Source organism: Podarcis pityusensis, assembly GCF_964106645.2.
Source record: "Podarcis pityusensis genome assembly, chromosome: 3".
Classification (NCBI taxonomy): Eukaryota; Metazoa; Chordata; class Lepidosauria; order Squamata; family Lacertidae; genus Podarcis; species Podarcis pityusensis.
Window position 1 is genome coordinate 17,959,451 of NC_138026.1, and position 25,985 is coordinate 17,985,435.

General features: G+C 41.2%; 1 long non-coding RNA gene across 1 annotated transcript in view; it reads right to left on the bottom strand.

Annotated features, from left to right (window-relative positions):
- Positions 1 to 942: 942 nt before the first annotated feature.
- The window catches only part of LOC308473704, a 53,218-nt gene continuing 28,175 nt past the window's right edge, over positions 943 to 25,985 (bottom strand). Inside the window, exons 2-3 of the long non-coding RNA XR_013984222.1 lie at positions 1,810 to 1,877; positions 943 to 1,076 (exon numbers count right to left, since the gene is read on the bottom strand). This is a non-coding gene — a long non-coding RNA (uncharacterized lncRNA). The remainder of the gene's footprint in view (positions 1,077 to 1,809; positions 1,878 to 25,985) is intronic.

Here is a 25,985-nt window from a genome sequence, read left to right on the forward strand (position 1 = left end):
TTAACACAAACTGCCACGGTCATAAATGAAGATACACTGGAAATTTTTGTTCTGCAAAAAAGAGACTTGTTGAGCAAGATAGTTTCTAAGAATGCAGTCCTATGGGAATAAGTTTCATTGACTAAAATAAAATAGGATGCATGTCTGAATAACTATACATCTATAAGTGGTAACTCTAATGAACTTTTGCATAGTATTGTTTTGTTGTTGTCACTCATTTTGAAAAATCTGGCAATTCCTTGTGGAGTGATCTGAGTGGCATTTCCGATTCTTTCATGCGTTCTGGAGAATTATTAGCTTTGCATAGAAAAATGTAGTTCCCCTTGCCTGGGCCATAGCATCTTAAAATATCAAAAGCAGCAGGAGGGACGTCCCACTGCAAACTAAATTGCTATCGCACACAGTGGGAAGTGTGAAAAATGGGGAGGAGAAAGCCATAAGGATGAAAGCAATCAGCTAATGTAGGATCAAAGATTTTTTCTTTTTCAAATGGCAAAACTAGGAAGAAGAGAAATGTCACACAAAAATGTAACTATAGTTTAAAAAAACTTCATTGTATCATGACCTTTTTTTAAAAAAAAAAAACCAAACCAGACCACACATAGGGCAATTGCATTCAAAATATGTGTCTCTTTTCCTATCCAAAGCACTGTTGGGTTACCAAATCCATAACCTAGCGATTTGTCCATGAAATACAACATATAGTATCTTCAATCTTATGATGTGAAGGTTGATCCAACCAAAGCTACTCCTGTCTATAAATATTTCTGAATTCTGCTCTTATCAGAATTTTATAAACCAGAAGTGGAGAATCCCTGATGGAAAACCATTGGGGGGCACATTTCAGTAGCAGGAAAAGACAGATTCAAAAGTGGGTGGGGCCAGACCTACATAGAATCATACTCATGTACAGTATACACAATCAAATGTGTATTTACCATGTGCTCAGAAGCATATATTTAATTCTTAGAAGTTCCATTCAAGTTTCACCTTCCATTTTCTCTATAGACTTCTTCTTCTTCTCTTACAATGTGATGATGCAAAGGAACTCTCCAGCACTACTGTATCTTTCCTGACTGAGCAAAAAGCAGAACACAAAGAATGTCAACTGTCCAACAAGTCATTCAAAACCTCAAATTTCAAAATGCAATTGAATCCCCCCCAAAATTGCATGTATGCAATTCCAAAAGGCATGGAGTCACTAATATCAATAGAACATACTTGGAATCAAGTATTTATAGGACTGTAGCAACAGTCTTTGCAAAATATCAAGAGGATTTGAGTTAATTTAAAGGTTAATTGGTGTGTGCTGCAGGCTACAGAAATGGCCTTTGTCTTCACTTAATGAACAGAATCTGTGGGGTCCAATTGCCTATTACCAGAACCAAAGAAATGCATAACCACAGAAGAGGGCAAGATTTGCACAAAAATTGCATTTGCTGATTTATATGTACAGGTGCAAATTTAGAATTAATTATTATCATTTAAATACAAATACATCTCACTGTAGGGGGAAGACCAGGTGACCTATGTGTTTGCTCATTTGAGGCAGTAACTGTTGATGGGTAACTTCAAGGCCCCTGTTCTCCTTTCTTGTAAGTTCTTTCTCTTTAGTAGCCTCTGAAATACATGACAGTCTTCGATAAAGAGGACACATAGCTATCTTAACAGAACCCCATTGTTTCATGAAGACTTCCATGCAATGTTGTGCTAGCTATTAATTGAGGGGGTGGATAAATTGGATAAAATACTCTGAGCAACTGACAGGTCTTATTCTTCATACCTAAGGTAGCCACATGTTCCACTTACTTTGGTTTTCTTGCGAATTCCTTCGTGTAAACAAACTTTGTGTCCTTTTGCTGTATGCTTCAAAAGACCTGCAATTACAATTTTATAGCTCAGTGTTACAAGATGATGGTATCTCAAGAGAAGGTGACAGTAAGTTAACAGATAGGTCCCCAAGGGCGACTGGCCCAGACCTACAGACTCCCTTCTCCAAACAGAAAAGCAGGCACAATTAGCAACTTTCAAAATGATAAATTTCTTTGTTTCAGCAACCCAGCCTAATGCAATTGGATGGAATCCCTTTGCATCCACATTTTCTGCTAATTAACTCCTAGTGTTGGGACTGGTCAGGTAAGAGCTGCCAGCTCATTTAGAGGGCATTCCCTACAACAGCATGTAATAGTGATAAGTATAAAGAATTCAAAAATGAACCTATTATGAAAGGAATAAGCTTGAAATTAAAACGCAAGACTGTTTTTTTAAAATCAAAAGTTTATTTCCTTCAGCAATGTCTGTTGATATTAACTAAATCCCAATAGCAAACAAAGCCATGTATTGTATACATTTGATTAAAAAAAATGTACACCTATTTCCTAAGCAAGGATAACTGGAATGTTTGAATAACAATACTGTATAAGAAAGGTGGCTCAGTTAGTGTGAGAAAGGTAATCTATGAAATTAGAGCCCATTATATGCTTTTGTTTTCCATATACTTATGGTTTAGACGCACAATAATTTTGCAAGGGTTCACATGATTCAATGCTTCCCCCATTAAGGGGAAAAATTATGCACATAGAAACGTAGAACTTCAAGGAGACGTTTAGTCTAGAACTCTTCCTTCTTGACACACTACCTTTCTGTTTGCAAGGAATCTTTTGATATGGTGGAACATTCACTCATGTAGCCCAGACATGGGTTTACCACTCTGTCTGCTATTAATGAGAACCAGACCTTACAACCTTGACTGGTAGCAATTCAGGCTAAAAATAATTCTATGTAAATAGAATACAGGGAAGAGTTTGCTCTTCCAGAATCCTTTGATGACATTCCAGTTGGGAGTTCTAAAATACGATTTGCCATCCCTTTTAACATTTTTTAAAAAGATGTTCTATTCATCTCCTTTCCCACAAGGTGCTAATTTTAATTTGAATAAACTTAAAATGCATACACGCCCTATTTTAAGGAGTAACAATAGCCCTATTCACCTGAATGCAGGTGAGCTAAAAGTGTGGCGGGGGGAGGAGCACACAGACAAGCCCTAAACTGAATTTCCTGGCACATGCTAGCTCTGCTTCAGATCTTGAGAGGTAAGATTTGAATTCTAAACCCTTTCAGGTAAGTACAAGTAGAATCCCGATTGCATTGGGGACCCTGATACAGCCCCAGGTTCTTTATTATGAGGAGGATGCTGAACATATTCAGATGAATCAGCTCACAATCTCCCTTCAGGCCTCCCCTCTCAACTTGGGAAGGAATGGAGTTAGGCCAGCATAATCAGTGATACTGGGGGTGGGGGTTGCTACTACTACTACTACTACTACTACTACTACTAATTTATTTATGCCCCGCCTACTCTGGGCGGCTCCCAACAGAATATTAAAAACACAATAAAACATCAAACATTAAAAACTTCCCTAAACAGGGCTGCCTTCAGATGTCTTCTAAAAGTCAGATAGTTGTTTGTTTGAATGAATGAATGAATGAATCTTTATTTGCGTCAGCCATCGATCATAGCAATAAAACAACAATACAATATACAAAGTATAGAAATAAAAAGTCAATTATATAAAATACATTTTAGGGTTTTGAATCAGTAGTCAAATAGTGGATCTTATTCTGATTGCCCCAGCTAAAAACCTTGCAACTTTTGCTGTCACCTGCTCTTCTTGATCTGCCAAGAGAAAGGACACGGTGGCAGTGGTTGGGCGATCCGGAATGGACAATAAAAGAGGGGTGATAATCTCATTCCTCAAGTCTTTATAAAGAGTGCAAGCCAGAAGGGCATGCGCCACCGATTCGGTACTGCCATCTCCACAGGGGAATAAGCGTTTTTCGTGTGGAATCTGTTGGAATCATCCCTCAAGTACAGCCGAGGGCAGTACATTCAATCTTACGAGAGTAAAAGTGTGTCTATGTTTTAGAATTGCTAGGTTACGCAGATAGGGTGCCAGAGAGTCAAAATGGGAAGGTGGAAAATAGTCATACCATGGGCAAAATTTCCTTATTGTGGCCAAATTGTTCTGATGCTCAATATCATTGAGGCGCTGACAAATTAAACTGTTTGCTTTACCAAAACCCAAAGTGAGTAGCTGTTGTGATAAACCACAAGAGTGAAGTTTTTGATAGACAATTTTAGTCCAGGCGCTCTTGTGACAATCTTGCAGCACTAGAGATATTAGACCGGGGGGATTTGAGTTTAGACGAAGCCAATAGTTAAGTGTCCTACGCCAGATCCATAATTCTACTGATGGAGGATTATCCTCTAGGCGCAATGATGCATTTGAGACACAGGGTGGTACAGAGAAATTTTGCCTTAAGAACTTTGATTGGACAACTTCCATCGATCCAAGGTGAGTGCCTGTCCAAATCTGAGCCCCATATAATAACTGTGCTAGGGGTTTAGCTTGGAATCAGATAGTTGTTTTGTTCCTTGACATCTGATAGGAGGGAATTCCACAGAGCGGGCGCCACTACCATGGAGGCCCTCTGCCTGGTTCTCTGTAACCTCACTTCTCGCAGTGAGGGAACCGCCAGAAGGCCCTCGGAGCTGGACCTCAGTGTCTGGGCAGAACGATAGGGGTGGAGACACTCCTTCAGGTATACTGTACCTGCCCTCTCTGTTGGCAAAACACCAGAACAGGGCTAATGTCAAGTCAGCTTCAACATAAGACATGAATTGCATTCAGACATCATATTTCCGATCCTCCTACCCATGATCCTTCAACCCATTTTCTCCTTTCTTCGTGTACATGGAGAAGTTCGTGGTTTGATCAAACCATAATATCCTGTTACATCCATACTGGCAAGCTATGGTTTGAATAAGCCCTTCAGAGTAAGATTGTAAACTACAGTTGAGTGTGGTCTTGCAGCCCTGGCTTGGAAGACTCTTCATCTTCTCCAGTACTTGCATATGGTGGGAAGAGCACCATGCCAAGAGATAATAAGCCATAATGCATTGGCAAAGCTGCTTATCTTGTTTGCACACCACTTATGTTGACCCCATCCAAGAAGGATCTGTTGTGTTCCTTTGCAGTATGCTACAGCAGGAAGTCTAGCTGAAGTAATGAGATGCCATTTGGCTGAAAAGCCAGACAAACATCAAAAAGGTTGGCAGCATGTGCCCAATTTACATTAAAGATTTTAAAAAAACAAAACCAGAGAGAGCAAGAGAGAGCAGACCACCTTGTTTAGAAATTGGCTGAATGGCAACTCCAATTCTCCTTGATCACACTTTTTTTGCCTTTACTTAGTAACATAATGCTCTGTTTAGCAAATGTATATATATAGAAGAGGTAGCGCATATGAAACAGAAAAATGTTCTACTGAATGCTTAAGTCACATTTTGACGAAGTAGTCGCATTGAGGGAGTGAAAGTGAGCTGAAATTCCGTTTCAGAACAAGTCTTACCAATTCAGCATTGCACCACCAAGTTCTCTCCAAAATGAAATTAGAGAACCCTAAAGTGAGATTGGTAGCTCTTGGTCATAAAGATATCATGCTTGGCCCATCTTACATTTGCAAAACAGCAAGAAATAAGCACAAATTCAGTTTAAGAATGTGACAAGTAATAAATGCTACTTCAAATGAACACTGATCAGAACGGCATTGATAATGGCAACGTTTGTGATTTTTCCAGTTTTATGTTTACAGAATTTCCACTGCAAGTGAGGATGAATGGACTCATCGGCCTGGCTTGCTAGAAACAAACTAACAAGGAGCTATTGGGTTGTTGTTGTTATTTTTATTGTGTATTTTGTGGTTTTATATCTTGATTTTATTTTGTGAACCACCCTGAGACCCCCAAGTATAGGGAAGAAGAAGAAGAAGAAGAAGAAGAAGAAGAAGAAGAAGAAGAAGAAGAAGAAACAGTGTACTGGTGTATGGTGCTGACAGTTCTCACTGTAGTCTTTTCCTTCTTCTTCTGCACCTCAATGAGACAAGCCACAGTCCAACTCGTGGTGTGTGAAGCCAGGTTCATCATTTGCTTCTTTCCAAACAAAATACAAGGTTTGTTCTTGGATTGATTGGAGGAAACAAACCATGATCGCAGGTTCAGACATCATGATAAGCCAGCTGCTGGCTTGATTCCTGGCAGTACAGCATGAGCACTGGAAGACCACCACAAGAACTTTTCAGCACCATGCTGCTCATTCACAGTAAACCATGGTTTGTTTTTAACTGTTGTTTAATGCAACACACGAACCAGGAAATTCAGCTAAGTTTGGGGGTCAAAGAAGAAGAGAAAGAAATGGAGAAACTGAGAAAATGTGTTGGATCCCCAGTGCAGTTCCCCAGAATGTTCCTAGAGGAAAGGCGAAGACAGTTTCTCCTGATTCCATTTGTTCTTCACCCTCTAGAACTGTACAGGAGGCAGTTTATTTATTTACACTGTGTTGGAGCTGGACCACAATTTTAAAAATTACAATAAAGGAAAGCATTTTTTTTTGCCATCTAGAGAGAGGATGTTACTTTCATAAACGGTTTCATTCGAAAATTGTATGTTGGTACTCAACAGCAAAAGTAGGGGATCAATGGAATAATGTAGGCAGCAATGATGAGTGAGGGATAAAGAGCAAATTCCATTTTGAATTTCACAACGCTCTTTTCTTGATAGAGGACAGCCATAGCAGAAAACCCAAATCACTAGAATAGAAGTTTAGGAATCCATCATTCCTAATTAAAATTCCACACAAAATAATGTTGATGCACCTAGGTGGCCAGATTTTAAAAAGAGACATGCAAACCAAAAACTGAAGCAAAATGTATTTGTTCAGCATTTTGAATGAAAAATGGAAATCAAAAGTGGGAGACTGGCAATTCACAAACTCCGGTCATTGGGAACCTGAAAATCTAGAGCCAAATGTGTACAGAGAGGATCTCATATGAATTCCTGTACACCAGGCTTCTCTCAAAGAATCTTGGGAACTGTAGATGAGTGAGGATGCTGAGAATGAGAAATTATTGGTTCCCTTCAAAATGTTTCAGTTCCCAAGGTTCCTGGGGCGGGGGGGGGGTAACTATTAAAACTGGTTTAAATCTACATCCTTAAGGTATACAATCCCCCTTTATTCTCTTCACTCTAAGAAGAGGTCAAATGAAGCTGAAATTCATAGCATTTACAGTTGTGTTACTGGCCTGTTTGTGACATTATAGCTTTACGAATGCTTTCCTGAAAACCAATGATACAAAAATTCCCCTTTTCAGTTTGGAATTCAAAAATTATGCTTGGTTTTTATATAACACAATACACTATATTCTCTGTATTCTGCTGTTGTTATAACTATGCAGAACTTACAGTCCTGCCATATCTAAGGCAAAAATGCATCCACTTGAAGCTATGCATACAAGCTATGAAGTTATGAAAGCTGCTGACTCCTGTGAGTATATTCTATATTTGAACTTGATCTCTTGACTCATTCTTAGCCCTTCTTCATCCACCCGAGTGACGATGACACCACTACCAGCGCACAAAAATCCTGACTTTGTAGATCTTGGTGATTTTCCAAATGACAAACTTGCACAAAAAGATGCATGTCAAAACGGTTAGTGTTCAGTCATATAATACTAAATATTAAAGCCATGTATCTCCAAGTGAACATCTGCAAAGTATTTTCAATGGCCAGAATAAATTCTTATATGTTTCTGATTAGCAATTAGCGATTTAGAAAAGCCAAAAGGGCCCCAGGAAGTTTTTGTAATAGTGATTTAAACAAACACACACAAGGACGCATGCATACACACCAGGATTGTGGTTGGACATGAGAGGAAAAAATGAAGGGAACAGTGAGACTCTACACCAGGGGTCAGCAACCTTTTTCAGCCGTGGGCCAGTCCACCATCCCTCAGACCATGTGGTGGGCCGGGCTATATTTTTCCCCGGGGAGGGGGAATGAATGAATTCCTATGCCCCACAAATAACCCAGAGATGCATTTTAAATACAAGGGCACAGTCTACTCATGTAAAAACACGCTGATTCCCTGACCGTCCGCGAGCCGGATTGAGAAGGCGATTGGGCCCACGGGCCTTAGGTTGCCTACCCCTGCTCTACACCCTGAATCAGGAAAGAATCTGTCCGTGGAAATGTTTCACTTCTGGATTTTCTTGCACTTCAGCAATAAGTTGTTTGGTTTTTAAAAGCTGATGATGATGAACTGTTGTTAGTCAAGGTTCAGGGTCTGGGTCTTTATTCAGCTAATTGTTTCTAAATATTTACAGACTGTAGTTTCATAAAAATATAGTAACATACAAAATGACAATAAAAATGCCACCAAAAAAATCAGTAAATAAATGAGGAAGGCCAATTTTGGCTGCAGGAGTGGTCTGTAAAATATGCCATACATAAAATAACCAAATAACACATTCAGGGCCTACATTTAGGATCATTTTACACACACAGTATCCTCAGATAGCTTCAGTACCGCAAAAACAAACAAATCTAAAACAGTAACACCTCCCTGATTGACAAAGCAATAGAAACTTCAGAGAGAAGTTTCACTGTGTTCACTCATGTGAAGAATATATCCTCTACATGGACTGCTGCTTCATTTTGAAACTGCAAAAGTACTGTAGGGCGCATGCAGAAAAGTCCGCTGAAAATATTCGGAGAAGGACAGGGCAGCATCAAGCTGTCCTTGAATCACACGTGTGTGCGCAAGACAAGAGACGGGTGAAGGCTGGGTGCATTGTCAAAGCTGTTTTCTTAACCTCTGGAACTCAGGTCTCAGATATACTTGCCTCCACCCTCACCCCTCCAACGTCTCCCAGTGTGCTGTGCAGTGTCAGCCAAAACACCCAAAAGCCTGAGTAAAAACAGCTCTCTGTTGAAGGAGGGAGCAGGGTGGAGCAGAGAATTTGGCTTCTATGCGATTTTTTTTTTGTCGCATTCCAAGAAAGCCAGTGACAACAGTTAGCGTGCGCAGCCAAGGAAACATAATCTGAACCGTTGCTTATCAATTAAGATCTAAACCCCGAGTCCTGGATCCTTCGAAAGCTGTTATCTAGCTGTTCAGTGGCTTTGGGGAGACCAGTTGATGCCCTCCGTCTGGATCCTGACAGACAACAATGCAAGCTATCGCGCCATATGGTCTTAATTAGTTGTCTAAACAAAAGCGTATGTACGACATTGTTACGAGGGGCAGGCTCGCCTCTCAGGGTGCAATCCGCCTACAGTAAGGTCAATGAGCATTTCGTCACTGAGTTTAATGGAAGGTGGATCTCACCCTCAGTATTCTGGCTTGCTCCTTTTATTCCTGGCCAGAATCATAAGATGAGACAATGTCAAGTTTTTTTCTTGGGTTGGGCTAAATAAAGGGATTAGCTGCTCACCGGATGACAGGTTTGTTAATTTAGTTTCATCTCCCCTTCATTGATGCTCTTATACAGGGGAGAAATAATAAAAATAATATAATAATAGTTTATTATTTATACCCCGCCCAGCTGGCTGGGTTTCCCCAGCCACTCTGGGCAGCTCCCAACAGAATATTAAAAACACGATAAAACATCAAACATTAAAAACTTCCCTAAACAAGGCTGCATTCAGATGTCTTCCAAAAGTCAGATAGTTGTTTATTGCCTTGACATCTGATGGGAGGGCGTTCCACAGGGCAAGCACCACTACCGAGAAGGCCCTCTGCCTTAAATAAATAACACTTCCATGTGATCACTAAAATCAAGTTAGCCAAGATCTAGTTCTCTTACCACTCAAATGACCCATTATTGTTGGATGGGTATGAAGGTAGCTTTGCTACAGGGAATGGACTCAGATCATCTCAAGGTAGCATAGCTGTTTGCCATGTTTCTTTCCTAAAGGTGAAGGGGGGGTTGTGAAATTATAGGTAGTTGCTGCAGCAGAGGGGAACTTACTGGTGGCCTTTATTCCAAATTAGATGGATAGATGATAGATAGATGATATAGATAGATGAATGAGTCCTTGCTCAGCCATAAAAAATGTAAAATAAAAAGGTAATTTGAAAGACAGGTTTCATAATGTTGGGAAGCATTTATCAGTTGTCACCACTAGTGAAATGTTTCTGGGGAATGGCCCCATAGTGTGGAGTGAAGGCACTAAGCAGGTCTGGGTCTGGTTAGTCCTCGGATGGGTGACCACTTGGGAATCATATGTATGGTGCCTTGGAAAGAAAGGTGGAATATGAATGTAAGAAAATGTTCAAGACCCAGCCTATGTTTTGTGATTGCATTTTCATGACTGTTTGTTTTTTAAACTGTCTTTAATGTTGTATTTTAAATTGCTGCAACCCACACTGGGTCAACAACAACAACATAATAATAATACAGAACTACAAACTGCAGTTGAGTGAGCTGTGAGAGTTTTGGCACCCTTCTCTTAGAAAATGTGGCTACCCACACATCCCAGCAAAAATATATAAATATGGGGAGTGTTGTTAACACACAACAATACTTTGTACCCACTTCAATTCCCCACATGAAAAATGCACCTTCTGGAACGTTCCTTATCATTTACTGAAGCAATCTGAAGAGAATTATAGCACTTGAGGTTCCTTACACATACAAGAGAGAGGAACAAAATTAATGGCATATTAAATATTTGCTTAGAAATGGAACCAATGTAATTTCCCCTCTCATTTTCACAGTACGTTTTGGAGTTCTCACATAGATAAATGGCTGCTGGAAGAAATCCCACGGCATAGAATCAATCTTCATTCTTAGGCTTTCTTTGGGTTGGCTGCTCTGATAGGAGCGGCAGCAAGATAAATGTTCCACTAAAACATTCTTGCCATAGGAACAATGTAGCACAAGCAATATCAAGTCCATCAGCAGCAGTGAACTTGCCTTCCTGAATAGCCTGCGACGAGACAGTTCAGAGGAAGGAAAAATTCATTTCGACAGAGCAGTAGCTCTCTTCATATTTTCTTATAACTGCCATGTGAAATTAAGCTGTTACGGTGAGCAGGGGTGCAAAAGGAGTTTCTGGCTCCAGTACACTACATGTATATCGGGCACTGTGCCCCATCCACAATAGAGGAAACAATTTTGCATAAAATCTACACATGTGAAATTTGTGGGTACAAATTTGTAAGTAATTTCTAGGCCAATTACCCTGTGGGGAATCTTAAAAGGTTTATAGTATTTATTAACAAAAATGTTGTAATTATAATTAATGCAAAATAAGAATAGTTATGAATGTAATATTTTTTATCAGTGTGTAAAAGGGAAAGGTGAAAGTTTCAGCTCTAGACGAATCCTAATTATTAATTCACATGAAGTTTGCTCATTGTCAGTTGAGTCTTAGTGGTTCACAGTTAGACAGGTCAGTTTATGTTCCAGGCAGGAAAATTCAAAAGGTCAAGTTTCGATAGGCCAATTCTAGTGACTTTTATTAGTCCATGGCTATAGGCTGGTAGGTATGGAGATAATTGAAAGTCATTGGTCAGAAGGGTTCTGAGAAACTGCATATAACGGCAGTCATAGCATTGTCAGTATGGTCTGGTGGTTAGCAGAGACATCAGAAAAACAGCCGAAGAAGAAGCTGAAGAACATCAGAATCGTGCAACAAACTCACATTTCATTAACTGTAAACCAGTTTTGTTGCTGCCTTTCATGAACTGTATTTAAGCTGGCAATAAGACATTCAGGAAAAGGCCAGCAGTGATCCTTCAGAAGGGTGCATGGGGAAAAAAATCTAAGATTTACAATCACCAAAGCCCATGCTTAGATAAATTCAGAATTAAATTGTTGAAAGCAAGCACTGTATTCAGTGCTTATGTAAAGCCTGTGTCGTTTATATCTCAAAATAACTTTAGCAATGTTACCAAACAGGTCAAACAGCTATTCTTCCCCACTCACCTTTGGCGGGGGGGGGGGGAGTGCAAAAGATTTGAGCCTTTGACATGGTTATACCCATTTAAGCCACCCACGAGAGACCTGCTATTTTTTTCCTCATGGGTACAAAAGCAATTAATTGACCCCTTTCCCCCACGATATTGCCACGGACAACAGCTCTCTGAATGGCATTTCCCTGAAAGAAAAAAAGAAAAAGCCCAGTACAGATAGCAATATTAGGACTGTCCTTAGGACAGTCAATAGTGGATGGTGGCAGTTTGCTAATCTCCTGGCAGGTGAGTCACTGCTGCTTATTGAGAGGGAGAGGGAGGGAGGCAGGGAAGCAGGAAGTTCAGCATTGTGCAAACGCACCAGTGGAGCTAATATGATGTTCCTGCCAGTGTGTTTACACTGCACCAACTTTCCTGCCTCCTTACACCTCCCGCTCACTGCTGGGAGGTCAGCCAAGAACTGCCGCCCCACAGTCCTGTACTGGACAAACTTTGAGTCACTCACTTATGACTTCTCTGCTGGGGATTATCATTGTGGCAATCTTTATAAATTGCAAATTTGTAAGCATTTTTGTTAAAGAGGCCCAGTAGGCCCTCGATTCAATATTAAAGATATGTGCCCTGTTTATAGGAAGATTTCACACTGATTCATCTCTGAGTCATTTGGTCTTATTTCTGTCAGAATCCCCTGACTGATTGTATGTTTATATTTTGTGTTTATTGCTTAGAGAAGCCCCAAACACGCTTCTTCTTTTCCATTTCTGAGAACAAATTTCAGCAACTATCAACGCATCAGGCACCCTCCTGCCTCTTCTAATGGGTCGAAGCTGTAGAACCCTATGACTCATTGGTTTTAATGGAGTGCATGTTTCAACATTGTAATCCAAATCCATACAAGGTCCTCTGGATTAATGTCAGCAAAATAAATCTTCTTACAAAGATTTATGCCAAATGTTCGCTTTCACTCGATAGTCCCTCAGGCTTGTTGGCCTGTCAAATGTGTGACCCTAGAAATATAATTGAGCGTTAAAGGTCCCGTGTCAATTCTGCTAGTACCATCTATAGGACAGAAACTGTCACCCTCAGCACATTCAGAATAGGGCATGGAGCCATACATTCCAGGTATGGAAGCTCATGCCTTTAGTCTTAAGTGCACAAACAGAAAACCTTTGATAAGGGCATTGCATCAAGAGATCGCTTTCTGGCAGACAGATTGTAGAGCAATGTTGCCAGACTAACAATCTGAGTCAGCACTGGCCTAATTGTTTCATTTGAGATCCAGTCATTATTGCTGCGTGGACACAGTTCAATAACAGAGGTGAATGGAGGGACATAAATGAATTTTCTTCAAAAAATCCTCTAACATTATGTGCAACAAACTGGGATGAGCTGTTCCTACCCAGTAACCCAGTTAAGAATATCTAGGTTCCTCATTATTAGTGAGTGAGCTTTGCTTATGGTTTAGCCAAACTTATGGTTTAGCCATAAGTTTGGCTAAACCATAAGCAAGCATCTTTTAAAATTTATTTCCACTCTATGTTATTCTGCACCTTACATTAGTGAGAAGTGAGGTGTTTAACAGCCCAGTCCTGTAGTATTAGGATGACATACAATGCTTCAGGTTGAAGGAAGGAGGAGTGGGGATTGGGCGATACTGTTGAATTTAAAAAAACAAACAAACATGCTACCACTACCAAGAGGTTAGCCATATTAGTTGGCTGCCACAAAAAGAGCAGCGAGTCTTGTGGCATCTTAAGGCTAACAATTTGAATGTGCCGTACGTTTTGGTGGGCCACAGTCCACTGCATCAGAAGCATGGTCTATCCTTAGTTAGGACCAGGGGTGGAGGAGAGATTTGATTCCATTTGCGCATTTAAAGGCAATTCACACTTTCTGGGGGGAAAATATGCAAACCAAAACCAATCCTTCAAAATTCACACATTTCTGAATTTTGCTATTATGTACATCAGTTCTCTAGACAAGTAACATATACAGAAATACATATACCTGGGCAAAGGGTGCATAAAGATGCATATATTAGTGAAAATGACACAGGGAATTTTTTTAATTTTTGTGTGTGTGTATATAGTTTATTAAATTTTATTTATTTATTTATTTATTTATTAAGTTTGCAGCATAAAAGCACAAAACAACATAATAACAAACAAAACAATACACCCCACAAAGTTTAAAAGGCCATAGATTGTTTTGTCAAGTATCTGGAAGAAGAGGAAAGTCTTCGCCTGCATCTAAAGACCTGCAATGAAGGTGACAGGACAGCCTTTCCTTTGCAAAAAAATGCATATAGTAGGCAAATGGCATACAAAAAATGTGTATATTATGAGAAATTCACACTGAAATGCTTGTATGCTATTTTCTTGAATAAAAAAGTTGACTTTACTTTGAGTTTTTGAGTCTCTGTTCTGACCTGCCTATGACCCAGCCCTGACACACATCATCCCAGAGAAGCCTGTATGTGATGTCAGTGTGGTGTAGTGGTTAAGAGCAGTAGATTCGTAATCTGGTGAACCGGGTTCGCGTCCCCGCTCCTCCACATGCAGCTGCTTGGTGACCTTGGGCCAGTCACACTTCTTTGAAGTCTCTCAGCCCCACTCACCTCGCAGAGTGTTTGTTGTGGAGGAGGAAGGGAAAGGAGAATGTTAGCCACTTTGAGACTCCCTCGGGTAGTGATAAAGCGGGATATCAAATCCAAACTCTTCTTCTTCTTTTCTGAGAGCAGTTCTGCAAATGCAAGCCACTTTTAAAATGAATTAGTTCTGGCTATTTACGGTAAATTGTAGCAGCTAAAGCCAATATACAGAGTCTCTATTGCAAATAGTTTTAATGTCACTTATAAAAACTATAATTAAATAGTAAATAGATTTATAATTTATAGTTAACCAGATTGGTTTCTCTTCAACGCAGAGTTTTTAAAAGCTTAGAGCCTTTAAATCTAGCAATCTTAATGTAGAACATCAGTTTTCAGGAACTGATAGGTAACACAATATTTTTCATATTTTCAGCAGAACAAAGACTGATGGGATCCTGCTCTGAAGCACTATTGCCTTTGCTTCATCACATGCTCTTAACTCTTACTGGCAAAGTTCTGTTTTTCTGGGCTTGTGATAAATTGACTATCTTTCTCTCCTGTTCTGATAACATGATTTTTGATCTGAGCGAAACATTTGCTTTGATATTGTTGGACTAGCTGTTGGTTATAAAATAAAAATAACCAAAAGGCATATCTTTTTTGGAATGGCACTAGGATATTCGCTGGAGAGACTTCTTTTATGGAATCTTCTGCATTGTTAAGGTTAGAGCCTTATCCCTTCTCGGAAATCAGTTCAGCAATAAAAAGTGATGATTAGCTGCACTAACCTTTGTATTTTCCTTCTCCCTGATGAGAGCTATAGATGCCTTTTATTGGTTGATTTTTCTAACACCGCTTTGAAAGCACATTTGAGGCTACAATATGAACAAGGAGGCTCTCAAGCCAATCTCATAAATCATGTGTTGCTGAACACGTGTGTGTGTGTGTGTGTGTGTGTGTGTGTGAAACCATGATTTAAAATACATTTCTCCTTCAACACCTCCCTCCCCAAATTATTCTATCAACATGACTGCCAAAACACACCTCTATTTTATAGCGATTCTACAATTATCACAGTGGAGGAGTTAAGAGTGTATTTTTTTCCAACAGCAACAGCTATATGATCACCATGGACCAATGGAAGAATAGTGATTATTTTAGTTGTTCTGATGTCACCGAGGGCCTATGCAGGGGACGCAAGGCAGATGAATGCTGAAAGAGACCAGAGATACCTTAGAACGTGTGATGTAGTGGTTAAGAGCAATAGACTCGTAATCTGGTGAACAGGGTTCGCATCTCCACTCCTCCACATGCAGCTGCTGGGTGACCTTGAGCTAGTCAGACTTCTCTGAAGTCTCTCAGCCTCACTCACCTCACAGAGTGTTTGCTGTGGGGGAGGAAGGGAAAGGAGGTTGTTAGCCGCTTTGAGACTCCTTTGGGTAGTGATAAAGCGGGATATCAAATTCAAACTCTTCTTCTTCTTCTTCTTCTTCTTCTTCTTCTTCTTCTTCTTCTTCTTCTTCTTCTTCTTCCCTCCAAATGTTTTGGACTATGATTCCTATTGTCCATGACCATTTCTGCCTTAAGTTTGAAGATCTACGAACATTTGGTAAATGGAAATCTGCATATTTCTTGCAAGCCCTGATATCTTTTAGGTTACAATTTGCTTAGCCAGTTACAGAGCCTTTTTGAGAAAAGCAGGTGGGGAGATTGAATTTACTGCTTTTTATGAGATTTCCTGGTTTCTCGTGACAATCGAGTTGTTTTATCATAGTTCTATATTTTTAAATTTCTTGTAAAGTTTTTCACCCTAACATTTCATCACATTGAAATTCACAATCCAGTGTCTCACTCTTTAGCTTGTTGGAGGGAACAATCCAGCCCTCCCCCCCCCCATTCTTGGGCTTCTCCTGGTCATCCAGAGTAAATTTAGGTGAGGTGTGGTGGGCACATGGAGGGAGGAAATAGAGGAAAGCCCCATTATGTATCACCAGTGGGCATTCCGGAAGGATTTTCCATGTTTTTGCCCCAAAGTGATCTTAAGAGTTTCACAGGAAATATCAGAGTAATATGCCTATGCAGGTTTGTCATTGTGTCTTCTAGTGACCTTTCTTTTGGAAACTCTTAAGATATTTATAAAAAGGCATTGGTGGAGGGGAGGCATTTTCAGCTATTTTTGTAAAGATTGACCATTAATATAGCTTATAATGAATGCAGTAGAAAATGTAGGACCAATTACATGAGAGATGCATACATTAAATGAAGTATCCCCCTGGGGTCTTTTATAAGAAACAGAATATGTTCTCTGTTTGCTAGCTGCCAATCCTGCTCATCCATTTGACTTGCACTTGACCTGAAAACAGGCTATATTTCAACATGGAGCAGGAAATTGCTACTTAATCACTCTGGGATCTTTCCTGATATTTAAGATTACATCAATAGCAGGTTATTCTGGTCTCCTCTTCCCTGGCTTCCTTTCTTTAGGACAATTGGTGATCATATTTGAGAATAATTAACTATGTTGGCCTTCATGATTAAGCACCTTGGCCTGATTTCAGACATTACATACACCCTGCGGCCGCATAATGCTAATTTCAGATAAGAGGTCCAAAGAGATATCACAGAACCTCTTATGAACGATACATATAGGAAAAATTCCCAAGGAACATGGCATAACAAAGCTTCCTTGAATGCCTTGGCTATTGTTGCTGCCATCTTGAATCACTGCAATCCATTATTCCTGGTAGCCAGAGTAGATAGATAGATAAACTTTATTTGCATTAGCCAACGGCCATAGGAACATAAAACAAGCAATATATACAATTAAAAAGACAACAATGGGTAAAAAGGACAATCAGATGACAAAGATAATCGTTCAGATAGTGGTCTTTAATCTCACTGCACCCTCGATAAACCGGACAACCTTTGCTGTCATTTTGATCTGATAAAAGAAAGAACAATGTGGCCACAGATGGGCGGCCTGGGATGGTAAGGAAGAGTGGGGTGATGATCTCATTCCTCAGATCTTTATAAAGGGGACAGGACAGGAGAACATGAGCCACTGTTTCCAGATTGCCATCTCCACATGGGCAGAGTCGTTTCTCAGTTGGAATCTTTTGGTATCTGCCCTCAAGTATGGCAGAGCGCATCACATCCAATCTGGCCAGTGTGAAGGCACGTCTGTATACAAATATGGTGCCAGGGAATCAAACTGAGAAGGCGGAAAAAAGGCATACCAAGGACAGAGTTTCTTTATAATGGCCAGATTGTTCTATTGCTGTAAGTCCTTCAGACGCTGTCCAATTGGTAGCCAGAGTAAGTGCACTAAAAACTCCAAGGGCATAAGTATCAGGACCAGCCCAGAACATTTTACTACCCGAGGTAGAGCAAAAATGATGCTTCTCCTCCCCCTGACAACTCACAAGACCAAGTTATTTTGAATGCCTGAGGCAGGAAATCCCAAAATTGTCTCCATACCTACCTGGCAGTAGGGATGGATAATGAATTCATTCAGTCTGCATTTTAAAGGAAGCTGGCCAAGTCTGCCATCCTCAAACTTATATGCAGATGAAAACGCAGCTATCAAGTGGATTATAAATTTCCTCAAAATTTTCAATGCCATTTCAGTTCAAAAAATTTGCAGAGAAATCCATAGTTTGTTGGGGAAATATGTACAGAAATAACATGTACAAAAATGCATATTTTAGGGTCACAAACTTTTTTTAAGTTTCCCCTTTTTAAAAAAATCCTAAAAATGGGACAGAATGGACTCATGGTGAATGAGTAAATGTGAAACTGGCATGGAACAGAAATAAATAAATGAAGTTAAATTTTAAATTACATTTGCTTTCTTTTCATGACTCCTGCCTGCCTAAACATAGTAGAAGGTTTCACCACAATTTTTGATATGGTCTGCTCTCAATTTTCCAGACCCTTCTGTACGGTGGCCAGTAGAAATTTAAAGTAAGAAACCAAGAAAAGCAGAACAGCTACAAACCAATGGCATGCTATTATTCAAAAGAGGAACAATTGTAGGACTACTTGATAGATAAAACTTGAGGTCATTGCAGAGCCGAGACCGTTCTAAAATTATGTACCCCAGGAAAAAACCAAAGACTTTTAAGAATACAGAGCACACTGACAAAATCATGGTGTTTGGTTGAAAAATACTAGCTACAGTTGAACATTCTTTTAACATTAGGACTACTAAGGGAGGGCAGAGAAACCAAAGTAAGAGGAAAAAAATACAAAGTTTACTGGACTTGTTGGAAAGATTCCTATTCAGTTTCATAAAGCTCTGAGGTGATTGCAGACCATTTATCAGAGATGGTTTTCTGCTCATTGCTTATACTGAACATTTTTTAAAAGAGACAGTATATTTTTATAACATATTCATATACAATTTTGTCTTCTTCTTCTTCTTCTTCTTCTTTTTCTTCTTCATATCTCTTCTCACAAATGCTGATGCTGATGTGACAACATGTCTCCTAACTAATAAGCCAGGAATGAGACCTCAGACCCAACCCCATTTTTGCAATACAAGGTTCTCATATATGAGCTAAGACAAGTGATATATTATTGTTGGGTGGCTCTGACAGAGGATTAGACAAATTCGTGGAGGACTCTATCAGGCTCTGCCTTGAAGACATTCTATGTTCCAAGATGGGTTGCCTCACCCTCACCCTTCCAGATTCCATTCTAAGTCATCATTCTGACATACGAGTTTCCTCCATATGACCAAGCTTGTTCTGCTCCCAAACTGTCAAAGGTTCATAGGTCCTTAGGAATGCTTCAGGAATTGGATCTTAGCACACTTCCAGGACAAACTGACTTGATTTTCATCTTCCAGGACAATACACCAACTGAAATTCAGTTACCCCCTGGGATTTATGGTGTTATGAACCCCTGTGATCGGGACAAAAGAGTCAAGGGATCCAGAGGACCAGGTGTCAGAGCTGACTGCAGAAGATAGGGAGACCATTTTGCCTGAGGGGATTCGACAAGAACCAGAGCAATCTCCCAGACCAACAGTGCCCATAGCGGCAGAGCCTGAGGTACCATAGACACCTTTCCCTGAGCCTTAAGAACTAGATGCCTCTCATTCCACATCACCAGTCTGGGAGTGCTAGGAACTCCCCAGGTGGGAGGCTATAGAATGAAGGAGTGCCCATCTTCAGGTCAGAACTGTCCATGGTCCCACAGCCTTGCCACTTTCCCTGTGGGTTCCGGCATCAGACCAGAACACAACATGCACTTCTTGAACATTTCGGCAGAATGATGGCTCAACATCCATTAAAAGAACTAAAAGGGGGAAACAATATTGAACAGCTTTTGAAGCATATTTTGAGAGAAGGTATGTTCAGATATCTATTTGAATGTCAGTTGCCATGTGGAACTTTCTTATGCAGATTGATGTGGAAACAGGGCAGAAAGGATTTATGGGTGAACATGTGCAAAAGTGACACAGGTTGAAAATAGAATGATTTGCCCATCCCTAGTGCTGGCTCCATCCACCGACTTGGCATTTTCTCCAAGACAATTCAAGCTGGAGGTGCAAAGGCTGGACCAATTAAAATTTGAATCACTCCATGGACTGGTTGTTACAAATGCAACCCTGCTCAAGCTTCCCCATTACTGGACATGGTTGGATTGGTCTTTGCTACATACATGTCTATCGAGCACCATGGAAAATCTCCGTATCAGTGGCGCCACAGCACATGTCCCTGGTGACAGCTAGTGCTGGCGTGAAAATGTTCCCACACAATTGGGCTGACTCATATGGTATACCCAAAACAAATACACAAGCATTTTTAATAGACTCCATGTGGGGTGACTAATACTTGAATTGGCTCACAGCCTGGGTTGGTAATGTAAAAAGTGGAAGGATGAGCCAGGGAATTGCACACTGGCCTCTGTATCAGGGCATATAGCTGAGCAAATAATAGATAGCAGAACAATTATAATAGACCAGCGAATGATCTTGAGGGAAATGATTTCTGGCCGCCAACGTGTCTTTATTAGGAGTAAACCATCTCAGGCCAACTGCTCAGGCTTCTCCATGAGTCTTTATCTAATCCCCACATGACTTTTTCTAAAAAGACTAATGAAACATGGTTCTTAGAACAAAAGAGCCATACTAGATCAGGGCCAAAGACCTATCTAGTCCAGCAACCTGGTCTCACAGAAGCCCTAAAGTGGTACTCTCAACCATCCAATCAGGGAAGATGGAAACTGTAGTATGGCAATAGCTGGAGGACACAATCTTGGCCACAAATGACATAGAAGAGCAGGAAATAAATGTGATAAATTAATATTATAAAAAAAGAAGAAAATGGTGGGGTACCCTAGACACTGAGGGTTCCAGAAGAAGTGATGGAACACGTTGTTGTTGTTGTTGTTGTTGTTGTTGTTGTTGTTGTTAGACAGGATGCCAAGGTGGCTCCAGAATATCCATTCTTAGAGAGTTTAAGGGAAGAAGTAGAACAGGCAATACCTGGGATGTTTTAGGCATGAGACATCTTGCCTTAGGGTGGGCAATTGGACTAGATAATCTACTAGTACCTTTCAAATTCAAATAGTCTATGAACTCCCAGAACAGAAGGTCATTGCTCCTTGGAAGATTTCCAAGTAAAGCTATTTTGTATTTATAGGTAGGGAGAGGAGGCTAAACCAAAACCACACAGAACCAGAGTCAGCTGGAAAACACACAAAAGGAGCGGTGTGAGGCCCTACAAACCTGATTGATTGCCAGTTGGCCTAGGGAAACAATGTAAACCCAGGAGGACAATAATTTAAAGAAGGTATATAGCATATATTTACTCTCTATATAATATATAATAATACGAGACCGCCCAAAAGGCACAGCACTTAACATTAATCAAAGGCAAGGCTTTCTTTGCACCAAGAAATTGCCCCCTTTGTCATGAGATACTAAGGCCAGCAGTTTTATAGGCAAGCTTTAGGAAACTGGTTTATGATGTCTAACTACATGCGGGAATATAAGGTACAGAAGGTCTCTGATATTTTAACACTCTGAATTTCGTCTCGTGGCTTTGTCTGCAGGATGCAACACACACACACACACACACCAGGTTTGCTCAGGACAAGAGATACACTAAAACATAAGATACTAATGAAAGTAGCTGTGGATGGAATTTATTTACACACTGGCAGAGATCTACCTGCTAAATTACCAGAGATCTGGTTGGACGTCAGCACCCAATGCTGTCGAGTAATTATTAGGGAAAGCAACATGCCACATTGGGAGAAGTGCCCCAAACAAATCCATTTTGGAGGGAATTAATGGATGACATCATCCTTGTGAGTGTGACACAGTATCCTGCAATGTTAATCTGATTACCTCGCCTGTGTTGTGGACAGTCCACCCTGCACTCCACAATATTTTAGTTTGCCATAAATCTATGGGGAGAGAGAGAGATGAAAACAACCTTCCATCTGGTCTTGGTTCCTCTCCAACATCAGCTGGGCTGCTGCTTCTCTGCCTTCTCTCCCGTCCCATCCCACATATTCCTTTACATAAGTTATTGCAAAGGGCCAGGTTTCAAAGTGAGGAGGGGGAGAAATATTCATTGAAGATTAGCACCGATTATTAATGGCTTGGCTCGAAAAGTTCATTTTGAAATTTCAGCTTGGAGGGTTCCCCTCCTCAGATCTGCTGGCAACATATCAGGTTTGTGTTTGGTCCTTCGGATTCACATTGTATCACTTCCCTAGATTTGTATCCTGCAACAACAGCCATCTATGTTCATAATATCAACAAATCAAAATGTGCATTGATTAGCACATTTTTGTTTGCCAAGTTCTCCTTTGAGAAGTTCTCCTTCTGCAGGGGGTGGGGACTTTACTACATGCCAAATGAGCTCTTTTTGTCCAGTAAATGCCCACGAGAACTTCCTTTGCAGCTGCGGGGCACAGAAGGAGGGGACATTACATCTGGATTAGGGTCACTGGGAGGCAGGTTAAATCAACAGACACTAACTTCCTTTCATATTCAGTTCAATTCATGAAAGTGTGTTTGACCATCTCCACACCATCTCCATTAAAAACTTGCTCCTCACCCCTTGACTGTGTGGGGACTTATCAAAATGCTCTACCATGCCTTTCAAAGTAGGGGAAGAGAAGGCTATTCTTTATCCTTTTGTGTAGTTTTTCAAACCTGCTTAGTTTTTGCTCTTTTGAAAAAAGGTTGAAACAAAAGGGTAGACAATGCTTTACTGGGTCATTCTTCTAGAAAATATTGAAACCGAGAGAAGTGAAATATTGTACATTACTATCAAATGTCAGTAAGTGGAGACCCAGTGGCCAAATCTGATCCAAGCAGAGACATTCCACTGGCCTTCTAGTTGGTAGCTGAATGGCAAATGAGATGTGAGGAAAAATAGCAGCTGTGGCAACAGAATTTGCTCACAGACCATGCCAGCCCTCCAGGAAAAGTATTTGTTTGTTTGTTTAGTATTTTCCATCTTTCCTACAAGGAGCTAAAGGGGACATACCCATTTCCCCAAGTGATGCAGGTGGCGCTGTGGTCTAAGCCACCAAGCCTCTTGGGCTTGCCGATCACAAGGTCGGCAGATCGAATCTGCATGAAGGTGTGGGCTCCCTCGCTCTGTCCCAGCTCCTGCCAACCTAGCAGTTCAAAAGCATACCAGGGTGAGTAGATAAATAGGTACTGCTGTGGTGGGAAGGTAAACGGCGTTTCCATGCACTCTGGCTTCTGCCACGGTGTTCCACTGTGCCAGAAGTTGTTTAGTCCTGCTGGCCACATGACCTGGAAAGCTGTCTGCAGACAAATGCCGGCTCCCTCAGCCTGAAAGCGAGAAGTGCCACACCCCATAGCCAGGTTTGTCTGGACTTAACTGTTCAGGGGTCCTTTACTTTTACCTTACCTTTACCCATTTACCCACCTTTATTTCTTCACAGCACAGGAAGGTTAGGGCAGGAGATAAAGTAGTGATCTTCCCAACATTACCCAATGAGTTCTGTGGCTACGTGGGGCAGCTTTCTAAACCAAGTCTCCTCTTGTGTCCCACTTGGACTACTGCAATGCACTCTATGTGACTCAGAAACTACAAGGTGACTCAGAAACTGCAACTAACTCAGAATGCAGCAGTTAGACTGGTGACTGGGAGCAGCTACCAGGACCATATAACGCTGTTCCTAAATAACTACATTGGTTCCCTGTACGTTTCTGAGCACAATTCAAAGTGTTGGTGCTGACCTTTAAAGCCCTAAACAGCTTCAGCCATGTATACCTGAAGGAGCACCTTCACCTCCATTGTCCAACCCAGACACTGGGATTCAGCTCCGAGAACCTTCTGGTGGTTCCCTCATTGTGAGAACTGAGGCTACAAGGGAACTAAGCAGAGGGCCTTTTTGGTAGTCACACCTGCCCCGTGGACAGCCCTCCCATCAGATGTCAAACAGATAAACAGCTATGTGATTTTTAAAATACATCTGAAGGCAGCCCTGTTCAGGGAGGTTTTTAGTGTTTGCTGCTGTATTGTGTTTTTACCCAGAGTGGCTGGGGCAACTCAGTCAGATGGGCAGCATGTAAATAATAAATTATGTTGTTGTTGTTGATGATGATGATGATTCAACACTTTAAACCTTGGTGCTCTTCAGTTATTCCTGTATAACTCCTATTATCTGGCCATTTGTCATGGATCCTTAATTGAGATTCCTGCATTGAAGGAAGTTGGACTAGGTCCCTTCCTGCTCTACAGCTCAGTGATGCTATGATCCCTGATCCATGTCCATGCTGACTGGGACTGATGGGAGTTGGAGTCCATCAACACCTGGAAGGCACTGCCTAGGATACCCAGAGTCCAACACGACAAACCAGGAAAGCAACTGTTAACCAGTGCGATTAAGGAAGTGCTTCAATAATTACTGGACTCGACAGACATTTCTTTTCCATCTTTGTTTTTAATAGGGTCCATAGGCATCTGCCTAGAGAGTTCTTTTCAGGGCAGGGGCCATAAAAATGTGAAGCTAAAAAAAAGAAAAGAAAGAAATATCATTGTTAGTCATCATCATTGTTATGACATGTTTTTGGGGTTCTCCCATTGGGGAGAGTCCCTGAAAACAAAGCAGCGAGGAGAAAACACAGAAGGTTAGGGATGTAACGAGACCTATGAAGTCATGTCATGTCTCCTTCTGCCAAAGCCCGTCTTGCTGCACAGAGCACACGTCGGAACCATTGGAAAGATGAGGAGATGGCAGCCAGTACAACAGCAGCAGATGTGACCCAGCCATCAAGACTCGGCAGTAGTAGAGATGGCTCCCAAGAGGAATCCCAGGCAGCAGCCCTTGCTGAAAAGAGAGCCTTGGAACCTCTGAGAACAGCAATTATTTATAAAGTAGATTACTATGTACTCTTTAGCGGATCTACAGTTTTACAGTATATTTATTTTGTCAGTCTCGTTCCCCCTTTGGGAGGAGCACTGTGGTGTTAGCTTGTTCCAGTTTCTGATACATATCTCCACTCCGGAGTGCATGCCCTCGCTCCAGCCGTCCATCTAGTCAAGAGACGCTCCTCAAGGATTCTGCACTCCAGCCTTTCAGCAGCCATTCCAGTGAACAGTGTAATATTTCACTAACCGCTAAAGATCAACTCCCCTGAACTTCAACGGGACTGTGCGGATATCAACAGGTCCCTCCACACAGCTGTGATTGGAGAGTGGTAGCCTATGTCGCTCTGTTTAGCACCAGACCTGAAGAGAAACACATTGCAGTAAACTGCTGGTGAGTCACCATTTTGTGTCTTGTAGGAGAACCGCACCTTTGGCATGCCTACCACAGGCACATTTATATTCCTCTTTGCCCACGAGTCAAAGGAACAGCCTGCTTGCCTCAGACTTGCAAGCAGCTTTGCAGCTGGTGTAAGGAAAATGTGGTGTTTGGCCTCCAACATTTCTCGGATGAAAAGTGGGACATTCTATTCTACAACAGGAAGCTTCTCCCATGTTTGATCTCGCCAGACACATATACATCATATACACCTATACATCTGTCACCTTGAGTGAATTACAACCTCACTGTCAGGGACTGGGCAGAGGAAGAATGGTGGAGACTGCCTCCCCAGCCTGACCCTTCCAGAGAAGAAGGTGACAGTTCAGAATTACAACAGGGGTTTGAGGGACGTCACAGCTCAGAGGCAGATGAGGGGGAAAGCTGGGAAATAATGGGAGAGGAGGAGGAGGAGGAGGAGGAGGAGGAGGAGGAGGAGGAGGAAGAAGAAGAAGAAGAAGAAGAAGAAGAAGAAGAGGAGGAGGAGGAGGAGGAGGAGGAGGAGGAGGAGGAGGAGGGGTGACGGCTGATGGACACAGTGTCCTTAGAAAGCATTCCAGACACCACCTCCCAGAACCCAGCGAGCCTTGAAAGTAGTAGAGCAAAGAGCTCAGAGGCAGAGGGCACTTCTCAGAACCCGTGGTGATGACACATAATGGGAGAGAGGGAGGGGGTGGAGATTGACTCGGGGCAACGCCATTAATCCCAGAGGCTGAATTTCCAAGCCGCTGTCTGTGAATACTGAATAAAAAGCAGTTGATAAGAACTT